Raw genomic sequence first — 21154 nt, forward strand, 5'->3', positions numbered from 1 at the left:
ATGTGATGAATGTCATGGGAATAGGAATCGGAAGGGCACAGTGATGGGATAAACAGAAATTAGCAAGTCTGTTCTTTTCAAGGCTCGCAGGGTCCACGATGCACATTGAGTTTGCAGAGAACAAGTCTCACTTCATAGTTGAGAGAAACAGTGACTGCCACAGAGTATAAAGCAGGCCAAGGCACGCACTGTGTCCTCCGCCCCTTCATCCTGGTTATGCGACTGTTGTGCCTGTATGGCTAACCCAGCTCAAGAGCCTTCAGAAATATGGATTGATTAATACAATACATGGGATTCTCAAGCATCTGCTTTCTTGTTCTGTCTTTTGTTTGTTTGTTTGTTTTGTTCTGTTTTGTTTTTTCTCCCGATGCTATGGAAACCGTGTCACTGAAGCAGAGGGTCAGGCAGGAGACTGTGGGTCAAAAGGTCTTTCGTCGTCTTCCCTACTAGCTCCTTCCCAGAGTCAGCTGATGATCACGTTAGAGCTGTTGCCCTCACTACTAATATCAAACACCTGAATTCACTTCTGGAGGTGTTTTTATGTGATTAGCGCATGTCCCTAACACCTGGAGCTTATTTCTGGAGCTCCGATGACCCACTCCTCCCAGGCAGACTAGGGTCTGCTGGGAACTTCAGTTCTAGCCAACACCAATTTGCATGTTTATGGGCACAGAAAATATGATTTATTCCAACCTGCCCTGTCTGTAGTCAGTATTCAGTCTCCTCTCCAATGGCTATAGATACTGAAGCCCTTGCTAAACCCAGATTGACTTCTGCCGGGGGAACTTGGGAACAACAGTCCTTCAGCAACCTCTCTGAAGTTCCCGCGGCAGAAGGCACACATCAATAATGGTTCCCAGGCATGGTTTCCCATGTACTGCTGTGAGGGAGGACAGACAGAAAGAAGAGGAGGTAGACAGACACAGTTTATCACACTCGTCGTCATCATGTGAACAGGAGTCCCACGTGATGACACAGAAATGAGCATGTCTCTGCAGACTGTCAGCGAGTTGGGGTAGTCTGGCGCTGCCAGGACTCAAACTCCTGTCCCTTTCCCAGAAACTCAACATAGCGGAAACCATTGAGCACGATGGAAAAGGCAGACTAGGAAGACGTATTCCTCTTCTGCTTGCTTCGGTGCAAATAAATACTGCCCTCCTCTCCCAACCAGGAAAAGAGTAATGAGGCTGAGTGGTGACATAAAGTGGTGTCCATCCTGGCCTCTGCCTGCTCTGCTGTCCCGACCTGAGCCTGCTCTGCTGTCCAGACCCGAGCCTGCTCTGCTGTCCTGACCCGAGCCTGCTCTGCTGTCCCGACCTGAGCCTGCTCGGCTGTCCTGACCTGAGCCTGCTCTGCTGTCCTGACCCGAGCCTGCGTTGGCTGTCCCGACCTGAGCCTGCTCGGCTGTCCTGACCTGAGCCTGCTCTGCTGTCCTGACCCGAGCCTGCTTGGCTGTCCCGACCTGAGCCTGCTCTGCTGTCCTGACCCGAGCCTGCTTGGCTGTCCCGACCTGAGCCTGCTCTGCTGTCCTGACCCGAGCCTGCTCGGCTGTCCCGACCTGAGCCTGCTCTGCTGTCCCGACCTGAGCCTGCTCTGCTGTCCTGACCCGAGCCTGCTCTGCTGTCCCGACCTGAGCCTGCTCTGCTGTCCCGACCTGAGCCTGCTCTGCTGTCCCGACCTGAGCCTGCTCTGCTGTCCCGACCTGAGCCTGCTCTGTTGTCCTGACCTCTGCCTGCTCTGCTGTCCCGACCTGAGCCTGCTCTGCTGTCCCGACCCGAGCCTGCTCTGCTGTCCTGACCTGAGCCTGCTCTGCTGTCCTGACCTGAGCCTGCTCGGCTGTCCCGGCCTTTGCCTGCTTTGCTGTCCTGACCTGAGCCTGCTCTGTTGTCCCGACCTGAGCCTGCTCTGTTGTCCTGACCTCTGCCTGCTCTGCTGTCCCGACCTGAGCCTGCTCTGCTGTCCAGACCTGAGCCTGCTCTGCTGTCCCGACCTGAGCCTGCTCTGCTGTCCTGACCCGAGCCTGCTCGGCTGTCCTGGCTCAGTGTGTCGCTATTTGTATCTGGTTCTGCTCTCTTTATGAACAGAGAGTCTAGGGATTGATTGCTGTTTTTTGTGTGCTCTCCTTTTATTTATTAGCACTTAGGAAGCTGAGGCAAAAGAATTACAAATTTGAGACCACACTGGGCTACATAGAAAGCTCATCTCAAAATACATATACCAGTGTGCATGCGCCGTAGCCGCTTTATATATGGTGTTGAATGAAATCTGAGTTAGACAATGCTTCCCAAAATAAAACAAGCAGCTCACCCTCCGGTTTACTCAGAAAAGTTGTGAATGAAAGCACTCACAGGAATTCTAGTCCCACTGGCCAAAGGCCTCACACCTTTTGACTGCGTCTTGCTGCTTATCTGAAGTGTAGTTGGGAGAGGATCACAGCTAGTGAAGACACACATAGCATGGATGCTTCTCTGAGGCGTGGTTTGTACTCAGGCCTCGTCTGGGTCTTTGGAGAGTCCTTAGCTGGGCAATGAGTCCATATCCCATCTATTTCTCTCGTTAAAGCACACTTATTATTTATTTTACATATATTTATATTTTCATTTTAGGGGTGTGTGGGGGTGTTCATATGGATGTGTAGGTGCCCACAGAGGCCAGAAGAGGGCATCATTACCCCTGGAGCTGGAGTTAAAGGCCATCGTGACCCACTTGACAGTTGCTGGCAACCAAACTCCAGTCCCCTGCAAGATCAAGAAGCATCCATAACCACTGAGGCTTCTCTCGAGCCCTCTCTTTTATTATTAATATTTCAACCACAACAAACATTTCAGTGTAGGCAACTTTCTAGTGTGAGTTCTTTCTACACCTAAACTATTGCCAAATCCCTGGCTTGAGGAACCTAATTGCCTTCTGCATCCTGGCAGGAACCCTGGTGAGACCAACTCCTGGAACAATGATGAATGTGACCGGCCATGAGGACCAGGCTCATCTGATTGTCATGCAGCTCACAGGCACAGTGTATATTCAATTTGCAAGCCTCCTCTGGGCTGTGTGCTGATAAGGAGGCCTGAGATTTAATCTAACAGGGTAAGCAAAGGTCTTGATGGCACAGATTAGAAGCACAGCTTCTTTAAAGGCTTGGGAAGCTTAAAGATAACCAACCTGAAATCTCCCTCTGTACCTGGGGCTGAGGTATGGCTCCCACACAGCCTCATGCTTTCAGAGGATTAGCAGAGGAAGCTCAGCTCCGGGCTTTCTTCAGGGTGGGGGTGGAGGCATGTCAGGTGGGACCAGGGAACAACCAGCAATCTCTTCACCATTTCCCAAAGGGACAGTTAAAAATGAGCCTTTGGAACGGTAGTGAAGCCTACGTTTTTATTTGAAGGTTGTATTTTGAGCACATTTTTTTCTCATATCTGCTTCAAATCCTCCCTGGATCACTGAAATTAGTGCAGTTAGAAGCTTAACTGCAGCAAGACCCCAAACCCCTGCCAGAGGCCCTGTGGGATAACAGGAGAAGCGGAGGCTAAGATGAGGAAGTGTAATTACCTCATGCCTGGGAACACCTTAAGTATTTCAAACGCAAAATCTGTAGATAGGCAATTCCACCTGGTTTCCATGGAGGCCTAGGGAAGCAGGCAGAGGAGAGCGATTTTTATCGCTTACAAGTGAACAATACGGCAGGCGCAGACAGGTAGGAGTTCAGGAACCTCACCCTACGCGTTTCTCATTTGTTAAGTTTCCTGGGTACAAGATACTTGTCACCAGAAATATTTCTTCAGGACATGCAGTGAAGCCAGAGCTCACAGCCAGCGTATTAGCGCAAAACAGTTTTTGCAGGCAGACCTTGGAAGTGTCATAATCTGTATATGTCACATGTCATAAGGTACGCACCCCTCAAGAAAACTCATCAAACATCATGGCGTGATTTACTGTATTTACTTATTTATGTTTTTGTATCTTATCTTGTCAGTATTCTCCCACATGTTTTATTAGTCCTGTGATAATTTCCTGCAATGTGTTTTCATCATATTTACCCCTTACACAACTATTCTCAGAATCCCCTTCCAAACCCATCCACTTTGTGAGCTTTCTTCTTTTATTTAACCCATCAACTCCAACCCAAGATGCCCATCCATGGGTGTTTGACTTTCCACTGGGGTGTAGTCCACCTACGTTGTGGTGTGGTTTGAGTGTGTAATTTCCCTTGTGTGGCTCATGTGTTGCTGTGTAAGTCATAGTGGCTGGATGGCAGCATAACTTTATATTGGCCCCGCTTTCTTTCAGGGGACCACGATGGACATTGGTCTGCTCCACCCTGCTTTCTATGACAAGATGAACTGAAATCAAGAGCCAAAATAAATCCTTCTTGTTCTGTCAGGGAGGGACACACACACACACACACACACACACACACACACACACACACACACACGAGAGAGAGAGAGACAGAGAGACAGAGAGAGAAAGAGAAAGAGACAGAGAGAATATAGCAGAGGGACTGGGGGGAGGAGACACACTCATATCAATGTACAATGTAGAACCAGAGACCTTGTGAAGTAGGTAAGCACAAGTTGTCATAGGATGGTGATAAGGAACATTGAGTGTCATCAGACAAACCTGGATCAGTCATGTGTGCAAACACCCTGGTGTAATCAACAGCTAGTATGGTCTTTCCTCATCTTTACAACAGATAAATTGGATGACATTGTTTACTACATACCTGTGTTAGCTGAATTTTCACAGGAGAAGAACCCACTGTGTGTGTGTGTGTGTGTGTGTGTGTGTGTGTGTGTGTGTGTGTGTAGAAGGTGGGGGGATTGAGCTACATGAGAGAGTTTATTAGGGGCCTGACTATGTGGTTATGAAGGATGGGAGAACCACAGTGACCCACAGACTGGAGGTCATAGGACTCCAAAACCTGGCTCAGGACAGCAACCATTAATGCTTCAGAGCTGGGAGACTTGATGGATATAGCAAAGTACAAGCCCATAAGCCTAAGATCCAGGAAAGCTGCTGGCATAATTTCTGGAGCCCTAATGTTAGCAAGCATAGCTCTTATGTCCAAGGCTGCAGAAATCAGCCTGGTACAACTGTTAGAGAACTGGCCAATTCTCTTTGTGAAAACTTCTTTTGGGACCCCCATACGATTAAATGGCACCATCCATGGGAAGGGGGCATTTTCCCTACTAATCCATTTAGATCTGTGACTGGTCTCTGAAGACTCTCTTATGAGCATGCTTCATGTTTCTATGTATTCCTTTGGTCACACTGATAGCTAAAGTTGACTCCCACACTTAGGAAATGAGGTACCCATCTATGTATTCCTTTGGCCACACTGATTGATAGCTAAAGTTGACTCCCACACTTAGGAAATGAGGTACCCGAGCTGCCTTTTCACTGCAGTAACTAGAGCTAGCCCAAACAGGAACTTATTCAGAACTCACTAGTCTAAGATCTCCGTCTTCACACTCATTGATGGATGATTGAGAAAACACACAGCAGGTTTCTGCTTCTCTCTGTCCTCCATCCTACATCTGCTTCACTTTGCTGCTGGCTGGTCTGATGAGCAAGACAGGCACCAAGCCTACAGACAGGCACCAAGCCTACAGACAGGCACCAAGCCTACAGACAGGCACCAAGCCTACACACAGGTGCTTGGCTGTAAACGCACCAATAGAGAGTTTCCCACGCAGTGATTCCCTTGGAGCCCAAGGTGCTTGCATCAGTTGCTAAGCTGTGATTTGTCCACCTGGCTTGTCCATCATTTTATTCTCTCCACCCCCATCTCTAGACTTCAACTTCCTCATCCCCTTCCATATCCATGTAGTTTCTCATCCATATAATCAATGTCTGTGTTCCTGGATACTTGTAATGAGTTGGTTTTCCTATCTAAATTTGATGAATCAAACTGTCTCTGTGTTTTTAATCTTATAGCCATTGACTAAGATTTTTCAGAACCAGACCTGTCATAAGGTAATAGAAAGTGGGTGGCTCCTGTGTTTGTCATCTGCTCGTATAGCCTTCATCTGGGTGTCCATCTACTTTGTCTCTGCGCTGTCATGTAATAGAGTCAGTGTCCCTTTTTTCCTTCTGACTGCAACTTTGGTTCCATTACCATTACTTTGATAACAGGCAAAGGAGTAGTAATCTTTCACATTTACCAAGCCACTCTGGGTTGTTCAGATAAAACCATTTTCTCCGTTTTCCTCTATTTCCAAGTCTGCCACCAAATGAGCTTGGAGTTATCATCTCCAAGAATTTGAGAAGCAGGCAGTGGGAACAGTGGCCATAAAGCATGTCTGTCATCATGAGCTCTATATTTTGCCTACATAGAGTCAATGCACACATTCCATAGGATTCCATAAAGATACCCACATATCTGCTTGGTATGTGGTCATGTGTCTACAAGACTAGACCTGAGTCTTCTGGAATCAGATCATCCAGTGGGGAGTATTCAGTTTTTTACTCAGGTTTTGCTTAAGACTGCTGATACATTGTGGCCATGAAAATCTCTTCCAGGAAGCTCCATTATAATTTGTAAGCTATCTGTAGACAAAGTCTTGTCTGTGAGCTTCTTCTGGGTCAGAACACATTCTCACCATATGGCTGTCCGGTCCCATGGTGCCCTCTGCAGACATCCACTTTCACAAATGAATCTAATCCCATTATCTTAGCTGTGACCACAGGCAGATACAGAATGGCAGTATGCTTCAGACAGAAGTGCTTTTTCTGAATCTATAACCCAACTATCATAGAGTGGGAAACATCTATTTTTAAGTGTATCCTTAAAAATCAACAGCCTGGAAGTGTCATTCCCAAGCTAAGGAAACAACGTCGCTGCCTATGAACGATACATGTGAAGGGATTGGATTTTGGTCATAGGAATTTTCCTCAATGGGTGGCTTGTTCTGAACTCAAGAAGAAAGTACTAGATGATTTTGTCAAGAGTGGGGGTATCTGTTGAAATTTTGGGAGAAAGAGGTGAATATTCATTATCAGGAAAAAGATCCATGGGATCTCACTCAAGTTTCCTGAGAGTTACTATTTTTTTAGTGATTAGCTATTATTGGGTTTTATGGTGAATATTTCCTTCTTGTATATTGAGGGGATCACAAGCTTCTCCCTGCTTTTGTTAGTATAGTAAACTGTTTTCAAATATTGAATCGATCTGGCATTCCTATAATAACTTTGTTAGTAGTACCATATATATATATATATATATATATATATATATATATATATAAAATCTCCTGGGATTCTATGCATGACATTTTATCTAGGAGTTTTCCATTTTCTTTTTTATCCACCGGTAACTATAGAGTACTTTTGCTTTAATGTTTAACTTTTGGGTTTCTCTTTTCTTATTCTGTTGTTGATTTCTAAACTAATTTCCCATTGAGACCCAAGAGCATCCTATATCACTTAATCCTCCAAGTCTCTTCAGCTTTCAATTGTCACAATATTTAGTCTGCTTTGGTAAACATTCCTGACCAAGATTATTGACAGCCAAGGCTTACAATCAATGATAAATTTTAATAGTGATTCATGAATTTTTTATCATAGTTTATAATTGTTTTATTAAATTAAATATGAAAAATCTTACCTATGACTTAGTAGGTAATTGATATGTTCCAATGTAGATAACACTGGGTTACAGGCAGCTATTCTTTATACTTAACAGCAATCCTGCCTTCCACTGTCTAAGTACCAATGTCAGGCTCCTCTTCCTCCAGTATCTTCCAGCATCACCCAGGGGCCATTTAGAGGTCAAAATCCCATGCTTTATAAAGCCACTTATAGAAAAATATGGGTTTTATTGGCGAAGCATGGTTGAATGGGAAATAGTCCTTGTTTACTAAAGACATGAACAATAATAACTCTGTTGACAAGACAAAGTGATAATTTGAGATGAAACATTTTTTCAATGTAAATAAGCTGGAGAATTCAAAATAAAAAAAATTCAGGGTAAAAGTTACTAACGGTACATGAGAAAGTGAGGGAGGGAGGGAGGGAGGAAGAGGGAGGGAGGGACAGAGAACACGTGGAAACCAAACTTATTTGTTTGTTCTTCCCTGAAAATTCCCTTAATGGTTAAGTTTAAAGCACACACATCCTCCCCCTCCCCCTCTCTATATATCTGTTATGGGAAACATAATTTCTGAACTAGTAAGCAATATCACTTGGTAATACAGCCTTAGCCACCATTGTGGGGCCCTGCCCTTGAAAGGAAGACAGTGATGAGTGCAGGGTAGTCATACTCAAGCATGCCCCAGCAGCTGGTACCATCTGTGTTCGTCTTGAGTGCGAACCAGGTGATGCATTCTCGCCCCTTGCCTGTGAGTAATAGGCAGACACCATTATTGAATAGGATGTGGCTTTCTTGCTGAGCCTGACATCTTTTCTTAGAGAAGAGTTCATGAAACCATTGCCAGTGGATCAAATTAAAAGATTTAAAACAACAAAACAAATAAACAAAACAGCCGTCCCCTTTCTGGATTCCTTCTCAGGGCTTTAGGAGTGCTTCGAATCCCACTTCCATTCCTATGATCTCCCAGGAGGATAAGGGACAGAGAGCCTATGTTTATTCTTCCCAGAGGCTGCATTGCCTGTGAGGGAAACAAAGTGAACCTGCAAATTTGGGACTAGATTGAGGAACCCTGTTCTTAGCAATGGCAGAATAAAATAATCTCTCAACATAAATTTACTTGCTGAAGGCAGAAGAAACTTATCACATCCAAAATTAATCTCCGTAATTGCTTTATTTTATATATTAGTTTTAGTTGTGGATGCCAACACCTATGAATTCGTTATTTTTCTATTACCTGACCAATGGCATGACCAATGCAATTTATAGAAGGAAGGGCTTATTTGGTTTATGGTTTATGGTTTATCCTTCTGGAAGGATAATTGTTTCGGTTGCTACAGTAGAGATTTTAAGAGGCTAGAGCAGGGGCTGAGAGCTCACACCTGGAACCGTAAAAAGGAAACAGAGAGAGCTAACTGAAAATGGCAGGTGGCTTTTGAAACCTCAGAGCCCACCCACAGAGACACACTTCCTCCAACAAGGCCACACCTCCTAAGGTTCCCCCAAACTGTGCTAACAATTGGGAAGCAAATCTTCAACTTGTTTGTCATTAAACAATGTCTTGCAGACTGCAAATACCATCCTGTATGAGGTAGCCCAACAGGAAGAGGAGAGAGCTATTACATGGTCATGTCTGCTTAGCTCTTTGCACAGACCTTTCATCTGAATGGCAGCTTTTCTTCCTGGAAGGCGGTTCATAAGGATATGGATAAATTTTACAGGTCCCCAGGAAGTTAACAAGACAGCCCTTTGAGGTACATAAGCAGCAATGCATGCTGGGATAAGAAGATTCTGAAACCTGCCCAGCTGCCTGCAGGTAGACCAGGGAGCTCCAGGAATGCCACCCTTGTGACTTGTCACCCATGCTAAAGTGGGATTCTAGTGATGCATCTGCTTTGGAGTCATCCATGCTCTGTAAATAACCACAACACACACACACCGGCTCACTAACCTAGTCTCAATCATTACATTGGCCTGTAATTGGTGCCTTGTCATCGGTGTCTTATTTAGGACAGAGTAAATGTTTGTCGACATCCCTAGGATAAGTCACACAACGGTCCCCATAAACTAATTTTAGCTCCTGAGAAGGGAGGAGGAACCCATCATTAAAGAACAGAGACAACTGAAAACCCAAGTTACACAGCAAATCTTGCAAGGCCTTTATGCAAAACTCATTTCAAAGCTACATCCCTGTTTCCTGTGTATACCGCGTCTTCTCTTTCTTTCCTATCTGAAGAAATACAGCCCTAGAAAAAAATAGCTTACATTTGCCAGGGAAATGACAAATTGATGAGTGCCCCAGAGTATTTCTTCCGTGTTGTAAGGGAATAAGCAATTACACATTATTCCAAAATAATAGCAGTAACGAAAATTTGAGGACGCGATGCCCAAACGACTGGGAAATAAACGGGGAGGATTGTGAACTTTTTATACTGAGTTTTCAGTCTGAGCTCAAGTTATAAATATCAGTAAGTGTTCTCCCATGCTTCGCTGTGTTCCTCTAATGCAATTTGTTTAGAGCTTTGAGATGCAAGACAGCCTTATATTTCACTCCCACTGCCAGGAGCCAATTTGCAAGAAAGCGAGTAATATAAAAACGGCCATTTACTCTGCTACAAGTGGTACAGTCCATTATCACTCTCCACTGATGCCGTTATAGGATAGCAAATCAATAATCAGTTCTCATTCCCCAACTCGGTAAATATCTGCTCCTGTTACCATAAGCCACACACAGTTAGGAAAGCTTTCTTGCCAGAGCAGCTGATTCCTCTGCCAAGGCCACAGACATCAACACAGGAAAATCACTTCTTAATTACCTCTCTCCAACATTCAAATGGTTAAGTGCTGAGGAATGTCCTTGCAATCGGAGAAACTGGAAATTACTAGATTATGTTAAATGTGTTCTCAGAGACAGACTTTGTCTGAATTTTCACATTAGAGAGTCCATTTCACACAGTATTGTCTAAATTTAGACTGCTCAAGTAAACATTTAGGGACCCTCAGACATTTGAGCACAGCTCCCAGGACACTGTTTACCGAGAGGCCAAGCAATCAGTCTAGCACCCTGACAACAGAGACTGGACTCATGGACAAGCTGTTGCATAATGTAGCTGGCACAGTTGAACCATTGGTTCCAAGCTTCTACCGTGTGTCGCACAGGAGATGGTAAAGAGAAACTTTGAACAGATTGACTACGACTCCATTATTTGGTCAACCCATATTATTAATCCTGACTTTGTCCCTGTCACTTCCACAAACTCAGTCTTCGCTCTCCCTTTAGCCCGAGGCTTGGTATTATGTTCTGAAGGGGCTAACACAAACAGAATATTTGGGGATGTACCCTTCTCCAGCTGTTCTCACATGTCTGCCTGGCCACAGAGCTCAGAGATGAAACACAAAGGCACTAATGAACCAGTCTGAGATACTCCTTTTAAAAATGAAAGTAATAAAAATATAGAAACCATTTAGCAGCTATAGTTGCGTGACTATAGACCTACATAGCCCTACTTACTAAAGCCAAGGCTGGTCTGCTTTAGGCACATGAGACACCCTATCTTCATATTGGTCCCTAATCTGACCACACATCCAGCATGCTCTGAAAGCATGCTGGATGGCTAGGATAACTTGATTCAAATGCATGCTCAGTCATTTTCGGTTTGCAGGTTCTGAACTTCATGTCAGTCAGCTGGATCATTCTGTGTGTTCTATTCTGTGCCTTTCATGTTCCGGGAGCCACGCTCTGTGTATCTGCCTCCACTCACACATGATGATGATGTGTGGGATCCTCTGTGATTGAGCAGGTGTGTTTTCGTGATGTGGTCTAGTCCTGTCGGGCCCGCGTTGCACTTCCTGGTTGAAAGTATTTGAGCAAAGCTGCGTGGGCACTCACGTGGGGCTGACTGACTGAAGAGGGCACACTGTGCGATGCCGTTTGCTCTTCCCCATAGCGCTGCTACGGTGATGCCCCGGTACACACTTTTCACTGCCCTCCCTCACTCAGAACTGCCCCTTCCTCCCTCTCTGCTTCTGCTTTCTTCTTGGTGCGTTGTATTTCCTAGAAAATTTTAATATCGACCGTTCGGCTGACAAGTTTGCAGACCTTTCTCTTTTTGTATTATTAGAGTGTAACTCAGGATTTAAAGGTCCATCCCTTTGCTATCGGTCCTCTGTGATGGGGGGGGGGGTGAGTGGGGGTACTTTGATTCTATAGATCTGCTTCGTATCTCACAAAGGAAAAATAAATTACTTATATTATTAGCAAGTGAGGAAAAGACTTGGGTGTGTCCAAAGCTCAGTTCTTGCTTCCTCCTTACACATTGGTATTGGTTTGCATACAGAGAATGCTCCTTCTCCCCTATTATTTAATGCCGTCCACTTCACAGGAATAGGCTCTATATCCGTAGAAAGAGATGTGTTCAATGTTAGTGGGATAAATCTGTTAACCCTGGAGCCTCTTTGATAAGTCCTCTGTGATGTGCACTCAACCCCCTCCCCCTCAAATAGCCTTTTGTGCAAAATTGAGCTCATTAACAATCTCCAGGTCTTTGTTATATGTCCGCCACTCTAAATTCAGGCAGAAGTTATTTACATTACTTATTATTACCTCCTGCGGTACAGCTGCACTGGAATGTAGTCAGTCCTAAGACATGTCAGTATCTCTTTCAGCAAGACATACTTGAGGACAGAAAGTAAGCAATTTTATAAGAAGAAACACAGATCAAGAAATCTAATGGAGTTTTTAAAGACTGGATTCTAGTTGCAAAAATGCATAGAATTTCCTATGTAGGGTTTTTCTTGTGCTGTTTCTCAATTATGTCAAATGTCCTCAAGCTGTGTAGATAGTCAACAGATTTGCAGAAACGCAGCAACTGTTCAATGTATTTGACTAAAAGAGAAAAGATGTCCCACTAAGTATGTGACAGGGATTTATTGGAGCAAATTACTTCTCATTTGTGCTGTGAGCTGTCCTTAGAAAGACCTCATATCCTTAAGTGGGTGTCACCTTTCCTGTAACTTCTGATCACACATGTTGGAGAGAAGACCTCAGTGAACTCACACCTGATCTCCACAGACATGAAGGACCCAAGGAGAGCTGAAAATTCCTGAGAGTATCTGAGAAAAAACAACATCAGGCCATGGTCAGGGTAACGGGGGAATGATGAGGAAACCCGGGGTCCAAGTAGCTCTTCGGTGTGAGACTTGCGACTGCAACACCATCCATTACTTTAAATAATGCACAGGAGACCAAATGTTAAGAACTCTGTGTGTGTGTGTGTGTGTGTGTGTGTGGTGTGGGGGGTCTCCTTGGTGTTTATGTGTCTGTCTGGGGAGCTGAGCAGGGGAAGTTCTCTTTATGGAGTCTTAGGAAAACTTGCAATTATAGAACATCGTGGAAATTATTGAAAAGGCAACAAACTTATGCCCGGACATTTTAGCAAGCTGTCCATCTTCCCAAGCGAGGCCCTCATATTTCTCACATGGGGGCCATGCTTTTCTTATCAAGGAACATGCTTAAGTGAATCTTGCATGAGTTGCAATGCTTTTCACCATGTTGACATATAAATCAATTCTGAAAACGCTAACACCGGCCTCCGGGAATGGACTTTGGAAGCTATCGGCAACTAAGAAGTAGAAATGGATAAAGAGTGTGTGAATACAGAGTGGACAGAAACTGAGACCTGAATGTCTGGAAGTTGGCTTCAAATTATGATGCCACCTTAGCTCATTTGTGCCGATGAAACAAAATGCTTCACACTGGGAAATTTTGTTTTTCAAAGTTCTGAAATCTACAAAGTTCAAAATCAAGGCACTGGCAGGATCATGGACCACTGAGGACCCTTCCCTGGTTAACGGACTGCAGCTTCTCACTATGTGTGGGAATGGGAAAGGGATAAACAAGCCTCTGGGGACTGTTTTATGAGGACATTAATCCAATTCACTGTCATGACACAGTGACCTCCTGAATGTCCCAACTTCTAATATCATCATATGGTGTTTAGGGTTTTAGCACATAAGTTTTGAGGGGTCACTAACATTTAGACCATTATGGGGACTATCTCCTTTCACTATCTCTAAATTAAAATGGTGTCACATACAGAGCACACTGCTTATCGCAGCCACAGCTCCAAAGATAAACGCCCAAGTTTGCCGTGTTCATGGTTTGCTGTTTAAATGCAGTTACATCATGGCAAGCTGGGGTAAGTAGGTCATATTTTGGATCCTTCTCATATTACCTTGTCAGTCTGCTTTTATAAGGCTGAATTTTCTAAGCTCCCATCTGGTTTCTGGGCAAGTTGAGTAGAGCAGAGAGGGACAGGCAGAATATAAGGAAGAAGACAGAAACATTTGTCGTCAGCTGGGAGAGATGCCTTAGTGTGACTTAATTTCCCCCGTGATACAACTTTTCCACAGGATGGACTAACAGGACACGTGCAACCTTGCTTCATCGTGGCCGGTTGGCCCCCTTGTATCTCTGCTCGTGGCTAAGATGCCGTCGTCCCTGTCATCCTTCTCAAGGCTGCCAGCATCAGCTCATCTCCAGCTCCACTTCCTGTTTACTTTCAGAGCTCTCTCACAGCACACAACTAACCTGCACATTAAATCCCCTCTGCGTGAAATGTCTTTCTTTGTTCTCAGTGGGCTCAGACCGCAACATTCAGAGTAAAAGCAAGAAGCCATGTTCAGTAATTCAGTAGAAGAATAAGCCAGATAAACTTAATTTTTAAATCATTTTGTAGAGGGCTGGACAAATTCTCAGCAGTTAAGGACAATTGCTGCTCTTGCAGAGGACCTGGGTTTCGTTCCCAGAACCTAACATCCCCACTATTCCTGTTACAGCTGTTCTAACATGCTTTTCCTGACTTCAGCACACACAAAGTGAACACACATATATGTATATATGTATATATACAGGCACAAGCTCATACATATAAAATAAAAATAGTTTTCCTGTCTGAATGAAGAATAGCATGAATAGACAGTCGGATGTACTATTGTAGGTTGGCTCCTCGGGCTCTGTGGCTCAGGAATTCAGACAAATTACTTCACCTCCTCTGCTTTAGTTTTCTCATTAGAGACAGCATGTTAAAAAAAAATAGTGCCACAGTTAGAGACTTGCTGTGAACATTAAAGAAATTATCAGCAATGCCCAGCTCATAACAAGTCACTAATAACCACCAGTTAAAATATGCATTTGGCATGTTTAGTGTTTTAGTGAGGCTTAAAATGTTCATGGATATCATTTTCATGATTTAGAAAGCCAGTAATGTACCACAGGGAGGAGGGGCCTCTTCCAAAGAAAGGAAAAAAGAACATAGTATTATAAAGAGATAAGGGGGAAACTAAATTAGGATTAAATGGAATGGAATGGAGGTGAAAAGGGGAATTTGGAGGACAGCGAACACTTATGTTTCTTTGAAAAGCCATATGGAAACTACTATTACAGGAGCTTCCTAAAAGGAATTTAAACGGAGTCACCATATAATGGGGACCGATGCCCTAACTGGACGTTCCATGCAACTAAGCAAAACTACTAAAACCAGGAATGGGCTATAGCTTATTTGTGTTGTTGACTAAAGAGGTCTCATAAAATCACTCCCAAATATCACAGGCTATTACCTAGGATAACAGTTATTCAGTATAGCCTGATGGTAAGGACATATTACTAAAGATTCAATTTGCTTATGCTGTTATCATTGAATATGGAGAAACCAAGCTGGTGCCAGATAGAAGCTTTATCTCTATTGACTAGCATTTATGGTGCTGAGGGTACTCCTCACACTATCAGAGAAGAAAAGTCATCATCAATATCACTCAGCTAAAAACCTTGTGACCTACAGCAGCAACTTTTCTACAAGATATCCTGTTACAATAGTAGCACAAATAGCAGGAAAGTAAACAGCCACTTTCTGCATGGATTTAAGATCCACTCAGTGAGATGGAACCCACTACCAAAGTGGCCAAGGACCTAAGAAGCTACTGCAAGTAGCTTCTTGCAGTAGATAGTAATAGCAAATACAGCCACAACTGTACAATGTAAGTGGGGTGCTAAATGGCACGTCTTCATCAAGCTCCTACCTTCATGGCTCAGAGATCTTTACAGAAGAGGAGTCAAAAAGGTTATAAGAGTCAGAGGTAGTGAATGAGTCCAAGAAAGCATCTTTTCACATACAACATCTGTGAAAACACGTATGAATTCAAAGGGATGATAACATGCAAAAGACCTGTGCAGGTTCAAAATGACAAAAGTCCAAGTGCTGAGAGAGGGGTAGGTGGACACAAAATCTCACCCCCAACCAAGAAACTATGTGTAATGTGTACCTGCTAGAGAAGGGGAAAATTAAGTTTTTTCTAATGGAGTGCCACTGGGCATATCGGCATATCAACACACTCCGGGTCAGCTGAGTCAGGCCCTGCGCCAATACAAGTAGACTTCTATTCTCTCTCTCTCTCTCTCTCTCTCTCTCTCTCTCTCTCTCTCTCTCTCTCTCTCTCTCTCTCTCTCAGTGTGTGTGTGCTTTTAATTTGATGTTGTTGACTTACTGATTTTCTTTTAGTTTGCCTAATTTGATTTCATCCTTTTTGAGTTTTTTTTCATTTTCTCTTTTCTGAGATAAAGAGCATGGTCAAGTAAATAATGGGTGGGATTAGGAGGACCTGGAAGGAGTTTGGGGGGGGGGGAAGAAAGAATATGATCAAAATATACTGTGTGGAAGAAGTAAATAAAAATTCAAGAAACAAATAATGGCAAAAACTAATGAGGCTGTGGGGAAGAATGAACTATTGGAGGGATTATAACCTAGGGTAGCAACTTGGGAAGTTAGTGTGCATGGCTCCCAAAAAGTTAAAAAAATAAAACTACTATTATAATCCCTCCGCTAAATATTCTAAGATGGCAGTTTTTTCCATATGCATGGGTGAACCAGTGAGGTATCAGTAATGCAATAATCATGTGAATGAAGGAAAAATACATAAAATACTGAAGAAAACATCCAAACATCGTGGAAGGCAGAACCAACTTCTGCCTCTTTTGACTGCAGAAGATGAGCATTTGGCTTCCCTGCTTCGCGGGACCCCTTCATGGTTTCCTAGGGTGTTTAAATATTTGCTCTGTGCTTCCATCTAGTTTGTTTCTTTCAGACAGAACTTCCCCGCTTGCTGGCACTCGTCTAGCAGCCTTTACAGCCCTGTAAGGCACAAAGACGAAGACATGAGGACACAGGCCAAGAAGACTACCGGGAAGGACAGTCAGCTACAGACATCTGGGCCAACAAGGCTCTGGGTCACCTGTTCCTTCTTCTCTCAACTGTTTCCCCCATATGTGCTTTCACTTACTTAATTTTGTAATCATTTTGGCTCCTTGCGTAGCAGAAGACTAAGAACATACTTCAGGGTCCATACAGCTCTTGGGTCATGCCTACGATCTCTTCCATGGTACCCACCTTCTCACAATTACAGAACTCTTGTCTTTTTTCCAGGAGCTAACAGAATGAATGCTGTGATTTCAACAGGTATTTACATGAAAAGTCAGCATGGAAATGAAAGTTCCCCTTTTAAAGTCAAAGTTTAATTTTCAAAACATCATCCCTTATCATTAAATGAGATTCACTTACCTTGACATACAAGCGTTCCCCCTCCCCAAACTTCGCCACTGCCCCCATCTCCCAGCTTCCATTTAGCGCTTTCTCTAGGTCCCGTCTCTTAGTCTCTTAAGAAATCCATGTGTAAATATGAAATGACCCCATGCATGACTGGTCAGGTTATTCCACTGTGAATATGTTGCTTCTATTCCATTCTGGGACACAGAGTAGTGTTACAAGCATGTTTTCCTGCCGTCCTGGTCCCATAGTTGCGCCAGCCCCAAATAACACACAGAGACAATGTATTAGATATAAAGCTGTTATCCTGTTACTAGCATTTCTTATTGGCTAGCTCTGTCTTAAATATTAACCCATTTCTATTAATCTAAATATTTCCATTTGGTCTTATCTTACTGGAGAGAGGATTCGGAGTTCTACCCTATTGGTCCTACATGTTGAAACTCTCCTACCTCTTCCTGAAATCTCCTTGTCTTCTAGTCCCGCCTATCTTGCTTTCCTATTGGCCAACAGTGCTTTATTCATTAACCAATAAGAGAAACATATTTACAGAATGAAATCTCCCATCATCTCTTTTCTGTCTAAAATAAAAAGAAGGGTTTTAACTTTTACATATATAAATATATAACAAAACAGTTACCAAATAAGAACCACAGTTAACAATATTTAGCTCATTAACATTTAGTAAGATTTTAAAAAAATTCTATCATCTATTCTATCTTTGTGAGTCTAGAGTCTTATATGTAACTTATCTTTAATCTTAACAAAGGAAAACTATAACCATAACTATCTGTTTTCAACTCCATCAAAGACAACAGAAGGATAATATATAAACTCTAGAAATGACAGAGACATCTTGCTACCTGAACAGGCACCTGAAGTTCTTCTGTAAAGTTCCATCTTCAGCCTATAGGCCATAGTGTATCTGGCAGATTCCTCAACAAAGCAGGAAACTTTAAACTGTCCATCTGTATTGGCAGTTTGTCAGTCATTTTTCTCTGTGTCCTGCAGAATTTCTGGCAGACTCTTTCATGAAGCAGGAACTCTGTAACAATGTCCATCTTGTGTCAGCAGTCACTTTCCTGTGGGTCCTGCATGTCCAGTCTATACACCATAAAGTTAAACAGTCTAGACAAGAGCAGTATCTTGTCCAAATGGCTAGTTTTTGCCATATTGGGAGTAAACTCCATAATGAGTTTCTTCGATGTCCATCTTCCTTTCTAAAGCAAGTGGTGTTTCCAGGAGCAGTTATGTCTCACTGTCAAGAAAAAATCTAAACCATTTTCAAAGCTGTATTCTGTAGGTCTTTGAAAGGTTTGAAGAATTCCCATCCATCTTAAACATGTCTCTATACATCTAGAAATCCCAACTAACTTAACTATAAGTTGTGACTATTATAGGTAAAACCTGTTGGAAATCAGCAGTCTGCTGACCCTGCCCCCTAATGATGGGGGGGGGGACACACATGGCTAGGTCATCTCTAAGTCACTCATTACAGGGCTGGGTAGAGGACTCAGTTATGCACAAGTTTCACTTTTAAAGCAAGAGCCCACCCCCTCTTGCTCTCTCTCTCCCCTGCTTTTGGTTGGCCACCAGCTACACCCTCTTCTTCTCTCCCCCCCTCCTCTTCTGTTCCCAGTGTCTCTATGTCTCTTCCCTTCCCCCTCACTCCCCTTTCTAAATAAACTCCTCAGGCAAGCTCTATCTGCCCGGCGTGTTATTCCCTCTGCCTCGGTCACCTTCACCTGCTATGCAACCTGCTCTGCTCTCCCACGTGGTCCCTTACCTTGGGACCCTCACCCAGGACCCTCACTCAGGACCACTCACCCACCTTCTCCAGCTTTTATTCTTATAACTGTAATGAAAGAACAACAAAACCTAACTGAAGTTTTGATTATTAGAGGTAACTATCTAAAATCTTGTACTAAATTATGTATTTTTAAATGAGCTATATAAACACAATACCTAAGCAAGAGGAGAGATATCCATATCACAAAATTGACCTTAAATTTGTATCAATAAATGAAAATCCATTCCAAAACAAAGTATTCATATCTATACCATAATCCCCTTTTTAGCTTAGAAAAAGAGATTGGTTGTGGTCATTAGCCATTTATAACCAACCCCATATAAATGAAAACAAACATTTATAGACAATATTTGGGAATTTGGGCGTCGTTCTTTCCAAACTACTTCCTGCTGGTTGGGGCAGCTGTCATGAGGATCCTAAGAAGATGCAGAAATCCTGGTTGTAGTCTGCAAGGCTGCCTTGTCCCAGCTGTTTTGAATGTTGGATCACCTGGGATGCTGTTTCAAGGGGTCTTGCTTGATCAAACCACATTAATCTGGAAAGAATCCACAGCTTTTCATTTTCTATGGAAACAAAAATAGAAATCCTTTTCCCCAGTAACCTGTTCTTAGACTTAAATTTTGAAGCCAAAGCATTTTTAAAATATATAAATTGGATTCATCCAGCAGCATTTGTTTTAACAGTTGTTGCTATTTCCTCAGCAATCAAACAATTTAAAGTCAATATAATAGCATATAGTATTGAGAATCTTTTTGTAGTTTCTATCTTTACATGGCTTTTTTATTAATTTATTTCTTCTACTTCTATTTTTTATTTATTGAGACAGGGTTCCTCTGGGTAACTTTGGCTGCCCTGGAATTTACTCTGTACACCAGGTTCATTTTGAAATCACAGAGATCTGCTTGCCTTTATCTCCTGAGTGCTGGAATTAAAGGCATATGCCACTAATGTCCCAGCTACTCTCTACTATTTTTTTTTAAACCAGCTGCTCATACACACCATTGAATTTTTAGCAGCACTTCTTAAAAGCCAGGCGGTTTTTTTGCCGCTTATGCTGAATCAGGAAATCTCCCTTAAAGGAGGCACACAAGTCTCTCTTCCTCTCTAACAAAACAGAGCCCAACCCACAAAAATGCTGATACTAAGAAGACTTGCTTGTTTCTGTTCTTGTGTTTTGGGTTCACATTGCAGTGCCATTTTGTTACAATCAGTTTTCCCACCAGCCTGGTCTCACAACTGCGCCAGCCCCACATAACACACAGAGACGCAGTATTAGATATAAAGCTATTACCCTGTTACTAGCATTTATTATTGGCTAGTTCTGTCTTAAATATTAACCCATTTCTATTAATCTAAGTATTTCCACTTGGTCTTATCTTACTGGAGAGAGGATTCGGAGTTCTACCATGTTGGTCCTACATGTTGAAACTCTCCTACCTCTCCCTGAAACCTCTTTGTCTCCTAGTCCCACCTATCTTGCTTTCCTATTGGCCAACAGGGCTTTATTCATTAACCAATAAGAGAAACATATTTAAAGATGACATCTCCAATCAAACTAGTGAAGAGTTCCAGTAGCTATTTTCACCTTGACTCAGGACTCTTGAGACTCTCAATGACAAATCCTCCAAAGTGTGATTTAGGAAGTAACTTTATTAGCATATAATAATTATATAAAATAATGGGTTTCATTGTGACACTTTCAAACATGCATGCGATAGGCTTTGAGAGTGTTAACCTCTCTCTCTCTTCTTTCCTCTTCAATCCCACAACTTCTCTTTCTCTTCCAAACATTTCTCTTTTAATTTGTATTTTAGGTTAAGTTCCATATATGTGAGAAAATATGAGTGTTTCCTTCTGAATGTTACCTTTTTCATTTATTGTGATTTCTTGTCCCACCCATTTTTTTTCTTTTTGTTGCAAATGACATGGCTTTGTTATTCTCCTGTCTGAAGATATCCGTGTGTGTGTGTGTGTGTGTGTGTGTGTGTGTGTGTGTGTGTTTATCATATACACATCTGTTGATGGCACCGATTTAAGTCCATAGCTTGTGTGTTGTGTATAGCACAACAATAATTTTGTGTGCAGGCACCTCTTCTGCATTCAGACTTGATTCCTTCTCATTCATATCCACAAGTGGTCGAGTTGGATGATATAATAATTCTG

This window comes from Phodopus roborovskii, unplaced genomic scaffold (genome assembly GCF_943737965.1).
Source record: "Phodopus roborovskii unplaced genomic scaffold, PHOROB, whole genome shotgun sequence".
Taxonomy (NCBI): domain Eukaryota; kingdom Metazoa; phylum Chordata; class Mammalia; order Rodentia; family Cricetidae; genus Phodopus; species Phodopus roborovskii.